Below are 8,793 nucleotides of genomic sequence, written 5' to 3' on the forward strand. Positions count from 1 at the left end.
CACCAGAATGTACAGAGAATTTGAAATTGGAAGTGATCACTATTTAGTCTTGAGCAGGATAAAATTGAATTTCATATTGAAAAGAAGAACATGTAAGAAAGTTTTAAAGAGAATAAAAGATGAGCAGCTCTCAAATGTGAACTGTAGACTAAAATACACAAATATTATTCAAGAAAAAAGGAAAGAGTTTAAGAGCAGGAACCAAACCTTGGAGATTCAGTGGCAAGCCCTGAAGAAAACACTGGTTGATTCAGACAGAGAGGCATGTGGTGAGGTTGTGTGCAAGGATAGAAAAATCAGAACCCCATGGTGGACACAGGAAGTTAAAGAGACAGTGAAGGAAAAGAAGAAAACATATCAAAAGTTCCTGACAAATAAGTCAGCTTATGATCCTAGAGCTGGGGTTCCCAACCTTTTTGTTTCCTAGAGCACATTCTAAAATACCGGTAGGGCGATGGGCACCATCTATTTTTTCAAGCAAATTTTTTGAATTCTTTTGTTAAATAAATACATACAAAGTTTGCATTATAATCAAATGTTTTATTACTTAAAGGTTTCTTCTTCTGGTTCCCATCTGCCATACGGCCGCGGGAGGGTAGCTATATGCTACCATTCTAGGGAGAGATGATTATGAGCAAGGTGGTTTCCCGTTGCCTTCCTTGCCGTAAGTATTTATGACTGTAACCTGTGTGTTCATGGGGCCGGTTTGCCTGCTTGCGGGATGAAAAACCCCAGATAAACTGGCGGAAAAAATCCTGCTGCCCACGCCCAAGACCGGCTAACTTGGCTATGGCTGAGGAAGATCCTTAAGCTCCTCACGTCATTGGACAGGAACCGAACCTAGGACACTCCTTCCCCAGGCATATGGTTGCGAGGTGCAAAGCCACTAGGCTAACTGTGCGGACCTTAAATGTTTACATTATATAAACTTTAAATATATATGTAAGTTAGTGTGATCTTTGGCATTGCATTTCATTGGCCAGTGCTTCATAATTAGGAGAATATGACATTCCAGTTTAAACTATTAAACTGGAATGAACAACTTCAAATGCACGTCTACTTTATATTGTATGCATTTAATACTCATCATGTGTCATTAACGCATGCATCATATAGCATGCCATGAATTGTTGCGTGATTATTTCAACCTATACGGCACACAGTTGAACAGTGGCGGGCACACACAAATTGGTCGACGGGTGCCCGCGGGCATAGGGTTGGGAACCCCTGTCCTAGAGAATACCAAGACAAATGTAAGAAAGCTAAACACTGTTTAAAACTGGCTAAACAAAAGTCATGGGAGGACTTCGGCAAGAACATAGAAAATAAATATCAAGAAGGTAGCAAGATATTCTGAAGGTTGTTGAAGAAGCTCAGAAATGGAGGAAAGAGTGCTGTAAAAGGAATTAGAGATGATAAAGGTGACATAAAAACAGGAGAAAAAGATATCCTTGAAGTATGGAGTGATTACTTTGAAAAACTGCTAAATGAAACAAGCAACTGACCAGGCATGCAGTAAGGAATACATATCCATACTTGAAGTAGAAAAGTCATCAAAAGACTTATATGGAATAAGAGAGAAATTAGCCAAAATACTAAATTGGCTGTTTATTACAAGACAATGTTTAAACCAATGTTAACTTATAGATCTGAGAGCTTGGTTAGAAGTAAAACACTTGACCAAAGACTAGAGACCACAGATATGAGAGTCCTGAGAAAGATTAGGGGGAATGAACAGAACAAGAACAAGCTGGATTCAGGCCAAATAGAGGCTGTCAGAATCATATTTTCACTTTACGACATATAGTTGAGAAATCATGGGAATATAACAAAGATCTGTATTTAAGTTTGGTCGATCTGGAAAAGGCATATGACAATATGCCGAGAGAAGCTATTCCAAACCTACACTTATATGGTGTTAATAGGACATTATATGAAGCAATACTTAGCCTTTATTGGAGTAAGTCAGCAGTTAGAATTGAAGGAAGTACAGGAAGATGGTTTAATGTTAAATCTTGTGGCAGACAGGGATGTACATTATCCCTTCTTTTATTCATTATCTATATGGATCACATTATGAAGGAAAGTGGTATTAAACCTGATATTAAAATTGGAGGTGTTAATGTCAGCTCTTTGCTTTATGCAGACGATGCTATACTTCTAAATAAATCCGCTACAAGTCTGCAAGATTCTCTGACTAAATTGAATAACTGTTGTAATAGATTTGGTATGACGGTCAGCATTAAAAAGACAAAGAGAATAAAAATAGGCAGAAACATTGAAAATATCAACTGCATTTTGAATGGAGAACTTATAGAACAAGTAAAACATTTCATCTACTTATGCACGATTTTTAGTGAAGATGGTAAATTAAATATGGAAATAGACAACAGAATGAACAAAGCTGGTATGGTAGGAAGTCAACTGAATAAATTTATATAGAATAAGAGAGAAATTAGTCAAAACACTAAATTAGCTATATATAAGACAGTGTTCAAACCAGTTTTAACTTATGGATCTGAGAGCTAGGTCAGAAGTAAAACACTTGACCAAAGACTAGAGACAGCAGAAGTGAGAGTTCTGAGAAAGATTAGGGGCATGAACAGATGGCATCAATGGTAATATCATATTAAAAATTAGGATATTGGTAAGAACTTGATATTGTCAGCAGCCAGGAATGCATTAGCAGAGCTAATCTCAGGTGGAATGGTCACTTAAACAGATTGGGAGAGGAAAGAATTCCAAAACAAGTGTTCTTTGCCAGGTTGGCAGGAAAAAGACCCAGAGGAAGACCAAGATATAGGTGGATCGATACAGTAAAAAGTTCCTTAGAAGATAGAAATATAAGACCTGATAATATTGGAGTCTTGACCTTCAACAGACTAGTTTTAAGGAAAATTGTAGATAAGAAGATAGTAATGATGTAAATTTTTCATGTTGTGCTATATCCTGTATGCCCCCTTGAAGGTATATATCAGGAATTTGATGATGAGTTCATTATATTGATAAGCCCATTTCAAATTTAGTTTGAAATAGATGTAACAATGTCTGAAGGAAGCAACCATCTACAATCCCTTTTCATTCAGTTCAGTTGTAAAAAAATTTCAGTGCATTAAAAGAATGCTATTTCTAGTGTTCTTTTAATGCGCTGTTTTCACTGTTTCAGAAAAAAAATTTCAACTGTTTCAGAAAAATTTTTCTGAAACAGTTGAATAATGCAACTTGTAGAGGGCATCTGTAAAGATCACATTCCCTCTTCAAATCCTCCCCTCCATTTTTGGATGAGGGAGCATAAACAATTTAAGAAATAACTATCCCAAGTGCAGTCAAAAATTGGCTAATGCAACTTGTTCAGAAGAATCATCCTGTATCCTGCATTTATTAGGCTTTTTTATTTAATATTTAGCCTATTAGGCTAAATATTTCAGGCATCAAAACTTTCAACAATTTCAGGGCATCCTTATCAGTATTTCAAATATAGTCAAAATAATTTGAACCAGATCAAATTTTGCTCCTCCTAATAATTCTTTTAATAAGAATGATTAGTGACTCAGACTTCTTAAGTCATTTCCTGTAATTTCTAATTAATGAAAGAACTGGAGTAATTGGAAAATAGCAAAATGATTGCTTTAAAAAAAATAGGGGGGGGTGTTTTCATCCATCATTGATACCACCTTTTACAGTTAGCATCTCTCAGCTGATTTTGATCAGATGGAATATCACTAACTCTTGCATTGCAAAAAAAAAGTCTCCTTAGAAATTCAGCCTAATTGGCCTATAGCAAAAGTGAATTAGTTTGGGACTTTACAAATACCAGTTTCAGTGACGGAATATAGCTGTGTTAAGCATTGTTTTAAATGCCTCTAAAAAAAAGACAAAGATGAAAAAAAAGGGGCTGGGGGAGTAGCATTTCTTCTACTGGCACTAAGTTATATTCCTTATGCTTTCTGAGAAATTCAGTCTGATCATACATAATGTTGGGTATGGTCATTTCCTATGCAGATAAATTTATAGTCCATTTTACATAGCAGTTCTCAACCAGATCTGGAATATAGTTATTTAATCTTCCCTCCCCCATTTTAAAATCATTATCCTTGTATAGAGGAGGATGATCTTCTGTGTAAAAAAAAAAAATACCAAGAAAATAAATCAGCTACATTTTAGAAATTTCCACTTGAATAATATTGCTTTAACCACCTTACCGGCCATTATGGATCAAACACATCCTCATACGCTTCATATCCATCATATATTTCAATGTAAAATCAATGGTATTACAATTTTAATGTACACTTCGCATCCACAATAACCTTGACATCTTGGCCGGTAGTGTGGTTAATATGTCTCGCACCTGACGTTTGAACACCATAGCAGTACCAGCAACAAAAATATCTGAATTTCAGCCAACCTTTTTTTGTTTTTTCAATATTTATTTATTTTATCTGACACCCTCCTCCTGCACATGTAAGATACAAAATAAATAACGGAAAAAACTCACGTAGAAAGATTATTTAATAGTATAATTTTCACCTGTGTGTCACAGCCATCTTCAGTACATTAAGCTCAAAATTAAACACTAACTGACAATTCCAAAAAGCGCCACCTAAGTAGCTGGTGTAAGATAAATAAAAAAGGTCAATAACTTTCCTAAAAAAAAAAAAAATTAATACAATAAAAAGTTAGGAAAGATTAGCTGATTTGTAAAGTACTATCTCCCATAAAGGGGATGTAAGGTTATAAACCTATAGTAAACTAATGCTGTTGGTGAGCTAAATTTATTTTTTTACATAATCCAGAAACCCTACTCTGGAGAACATGTGGAATCTTTTCCTGCCATTCTACTTCTTTAAAGGCCTGAAGGGTTTACATGATTGGGATGCTTTTCACTGCATCAGGATAATGTGAAAGAGCTCCATCTTTGAGAATTCATGTGGTACCTTGTGCACAAAGGTATATCATCTAAGAATAACTTGTGTTATAATATTCATAGATGAGTCACACTTATAAGGTACACTTTGAAAATAAACAGATCAGTGAGCTGAACTTAGTGTAGCTCACTGGCAGTGCTGTTGCATGACAATTGCAATAGGCTTGAGCATAAAATATCCACTGCACACTGAAAGATAAATTGCAATGGCTGGTCACAGTGAGGAAGAAAGCACTTAATTTGCTTCAAGATTGTTTTTATTTTATTAAAACTTGATAGCCATTTTTTTATTCAGTCATGACTCTGTTATCATTATTATTTGATCCATGGTCCTATGAAGTTTTTTAAAAAAAAAATCTTCAAAGTTATGCACATTCATTCCTCTTGACTCACTCTGGACACCATTGCAAAAAAAAAAAGTGATAACACCTTGCTATGCCACATTGCCACCATATGGCTGGTGACAATGTGGCATAGCAAGTATAAACAAATGATTGCTACAAGGTGATTAGTCTGACAGATGAATCACCTTGTAGAAATTTATAACTCACAATTTCGAATAGAAAGCAGGTACACATTCAAATTTTTGAATCATGCGAGGTCACGTGGTAGCACACAACAGGATAAAAGGTTGCACTGAGCAAAGTGGCAACACTCTCCCCAGATCTCAACCCCATAGAACATGTTTGGAATGCAAAATGGAGATCCATTGCTGTTCAAAATTCTCCTCCAGAAAACAAGTCTTTATCCTTGCTCTGAAAGAGGAGTGGAAAAGTTTACCTCAAGAACTCCTGAATCAATTGGTGCTATGCATGGTACAACATTGTGAGAACTGCATTGCAGTTTGGCTTGGACAAATTCCATACCGAAATGTCTCTCTCTCCCCATAGTTTTCTGTAAGCACTGTACATTAATTCCTTAATTACATCCTTAAGAAATTTGAAACTTTTGCTGTATTGCAATTTAATTTGTACAAAATTTATAACACATTTTTTTATTTAATGTAATATAATTTATTAGTATGCTGGCAATAAATTTATATCCACATTTTGCTGTGGTCAGAAAATGTTTTTCATAGCCAGCCTGGTTGGCCGAGTGGTTAGCATATCCATTCTCCAACCAAAAGGCTGCTGGTTCGAATCCTGCTGTTGGCATGGGTGTTTTTGCTTGTCTGTGAAAATACTAGTGGTGGGCGACGGTAGATGATGAAAGTAGTTGTAGTTGGTGGATTGAGTGGTGGAGACGGAGAGTTGTAGAGCAAGTGCCCTCCCTCGATGAGTCTTTGGACTCCCTGGAGGTGTCAGGTAATAATAATAATATACAGATAAAAATGTACTTCGTCAGCTTTTGGACACCAGCTTATATTATCACAGCAAAAAGGTTGTAAACCTGCACGGTGGCGCACGCAGGATTTAATCTGGGGTGGGGGGGGGGAGAGTTGAGTAGAAAATTCTCAACTCTACTCAACAATAGTTGAGTAGAGCTGAGAATACACTACACATTGCATACGACTTATGACAACATCTGCAGTGATCTCTTCTGGCCCGTCGCGGGCAAACTAAGTAGCTCTCGGTCTGCCCGAGCACTACTTCGTTCAACTTGCGTTCACAGCGGCCGTGAGTGAATTTCTTGAATTTAGGGAACGAAAAACCCGAGTTTCCGGGAGAAAAAAAAGCCTATTTCTTGTGATCGACTAACTCGGGAACCGGTTGAAAAAAAAAAAGCTTATAAAATGTTTCTCTAGTTTGTGACCAATTTGAATCCCAGTCTTCATTGGTTCGATCAAGTACCATGGAGTGCAAACGCCACTCTCAGTGAGCTATACAGAATCTGGAGTGGGAATATAAATTTAATTTTAAAAAAAAAGTACTATATACGTTTACAAGCTTTTGTAGGTAGGAGTCACAAGAAAAAAAAAAAAAGTGTACTGACATTTTTCAGCATGTGGTCTGAGGAAACGAAGTTCCAATCCAAGTTGCGTAGCAGTGTTTCCCAAATTTTTTTAGTCGTGGAACACTTATAGTTAATGCTGAAATGCATTTTATTTTTGAAATCAAAATATATGTATAAAAATTATAAAATCACTTGAAAATTAAAACTGTATTCTACATAAGTTATATAGTACATACATACACACCACAACAACACGAATTATTGTTTTTAAAAGAAAAATTTTAAGTTTTAATGGGATTGGTGTTTCTGTCTTTGAATCACAAATTTGTTTAATATTAGTCGTAATACTGGAAAGCATTATACTTTTTTTAAAAAAAAAATATTAATTACGATTTTTCACGGAAAACAGTTTGGGAAACGCTGCTGTATAGAGGATATGTATAAGAAGATATGTTTGAGAGCGTCCAACGTGCCAAAATACCTATCAACATTTGCGGGGGGGGGATGGGATTATCATCTGTAATCGCCTGACAAAAATGGACCAGTTAGTGTTTTTAAATGGATTAAACACTAAGATGGCCGACGAGAGATATAAATTATTATTATTATTATTTCGGGCGACTCCAGGAGTCCTTAGACTCATCGAGGGAGGCGAGCCCTAAACATCATGTCCACACAACTATGCGATTACATTCTCACAGTATCTATCATACCTTGCCTTGAATTCGCTAACCGTCATAGCACCCACAACAGACTCTGGCAGCTTATTCCACTCATTTACCACTCTAAAAGTAAAGAACCCAGCACTAACACCCCTGCTAACCACACTCTTGCCCAGCTTCCATAGGTGTCCCCTAGTTCTCCCACCACCAGTCCTGATCTCAAAAATATCCTCTGAATTAATCCTATAGAATCCCTTTAGCAATTTGAATGTCTCAATCATATCTCCCCTCCTCCGCCTATCAACTAGTTTCTGCAACCCACAAATCTTCAACCTGTTCTCATATGGTTCATTCCATAGACCTGTTATTATCTTAGTCACTCGCCTCTGGATCCTCTCCATCAAGAAGGAACCGAGGTGACCAAATCTGGGCACAGTAGTCGAGATGCGGTCTTATCAAGGCTCGGTACAGAGGTACAAATCCATCCTTATTGTATTACTTAAAAGACACAGGCAGAGGTCGTGCCTTTTAAGTAGTGCAGTAAAGATGTCTGTCTTTCGATAGAATTTCGTTTTCATTACGGTCCTTTTTTGTGTGTTAATTCCGCCCACGGAAAGCATGGTGGTTTCACACCAGACGACGAAAATAATCTATTTTAATCCATTTGTGTTAAACTTAGTCCATCTATTTCAAGATTGACATAATATCCAGCCTGTTTTGGTTGGAGAGCGTGGACGCTATCCACTCGGCCAATCAGATGAGCTTTTAGCTATCTTTCGATAGAATTTCGAATGTTATTTCAGTTTTGTTTCTCTGCTCGCATGGAATTGGACAATGCATGTTATAACTATAACCACATGCATTATCAGAGATTATGTATCTCTCATTGAATGGTTTAGGTTGAAATTATTATCCTGGTGCGCCTTTTTATCTCATTCGTATAGACTGCATTAGCTTTGGGCAACAAGAACAAGGTTAGGGCGCTGTCAGGGTTAACAGTGGATAATCAGGTTACATCGACAGATTGAGTAAGAATCGATATCACCACCTACAGTAATTATAGTAATTTTGGTGGTTTCAAGAAAGATTGTGTTTCATATAAATCGTATAGGTTAGCCACTCGTAGCAGACAGAATCCCCTAATGAAGTTATCTTGTCTAGTGAACGTAACCTCATTTTGTGATGTCTAGAAGGAACCATAATTTAAATATGGTGCACTTTTTCTTTTAATAATTTGGAAAATGGAACTTTCTCATGCGTTTTATTATTTACATCTATATACATTTCATATCGGAGATACGGTTCTTCTTT

The sequence above is a fragment of the Typopeltis vanoorti genome, chromosome 9 (assembly GCF_054136105.1).
Source record: "Typopeltis vanoorti isolate ZY-2024b chromosome 9, IOZ_Tvanoo_1.0, whole genome shotgun sequence".
In the NCBI taxonomy this organism is placed as follows: Eukaryota; Metazoa; Arthropoda; class Arachnida; order Uropygi; family Thelyphonidae; genus Typopeltis; species Typopeltis vanoorti.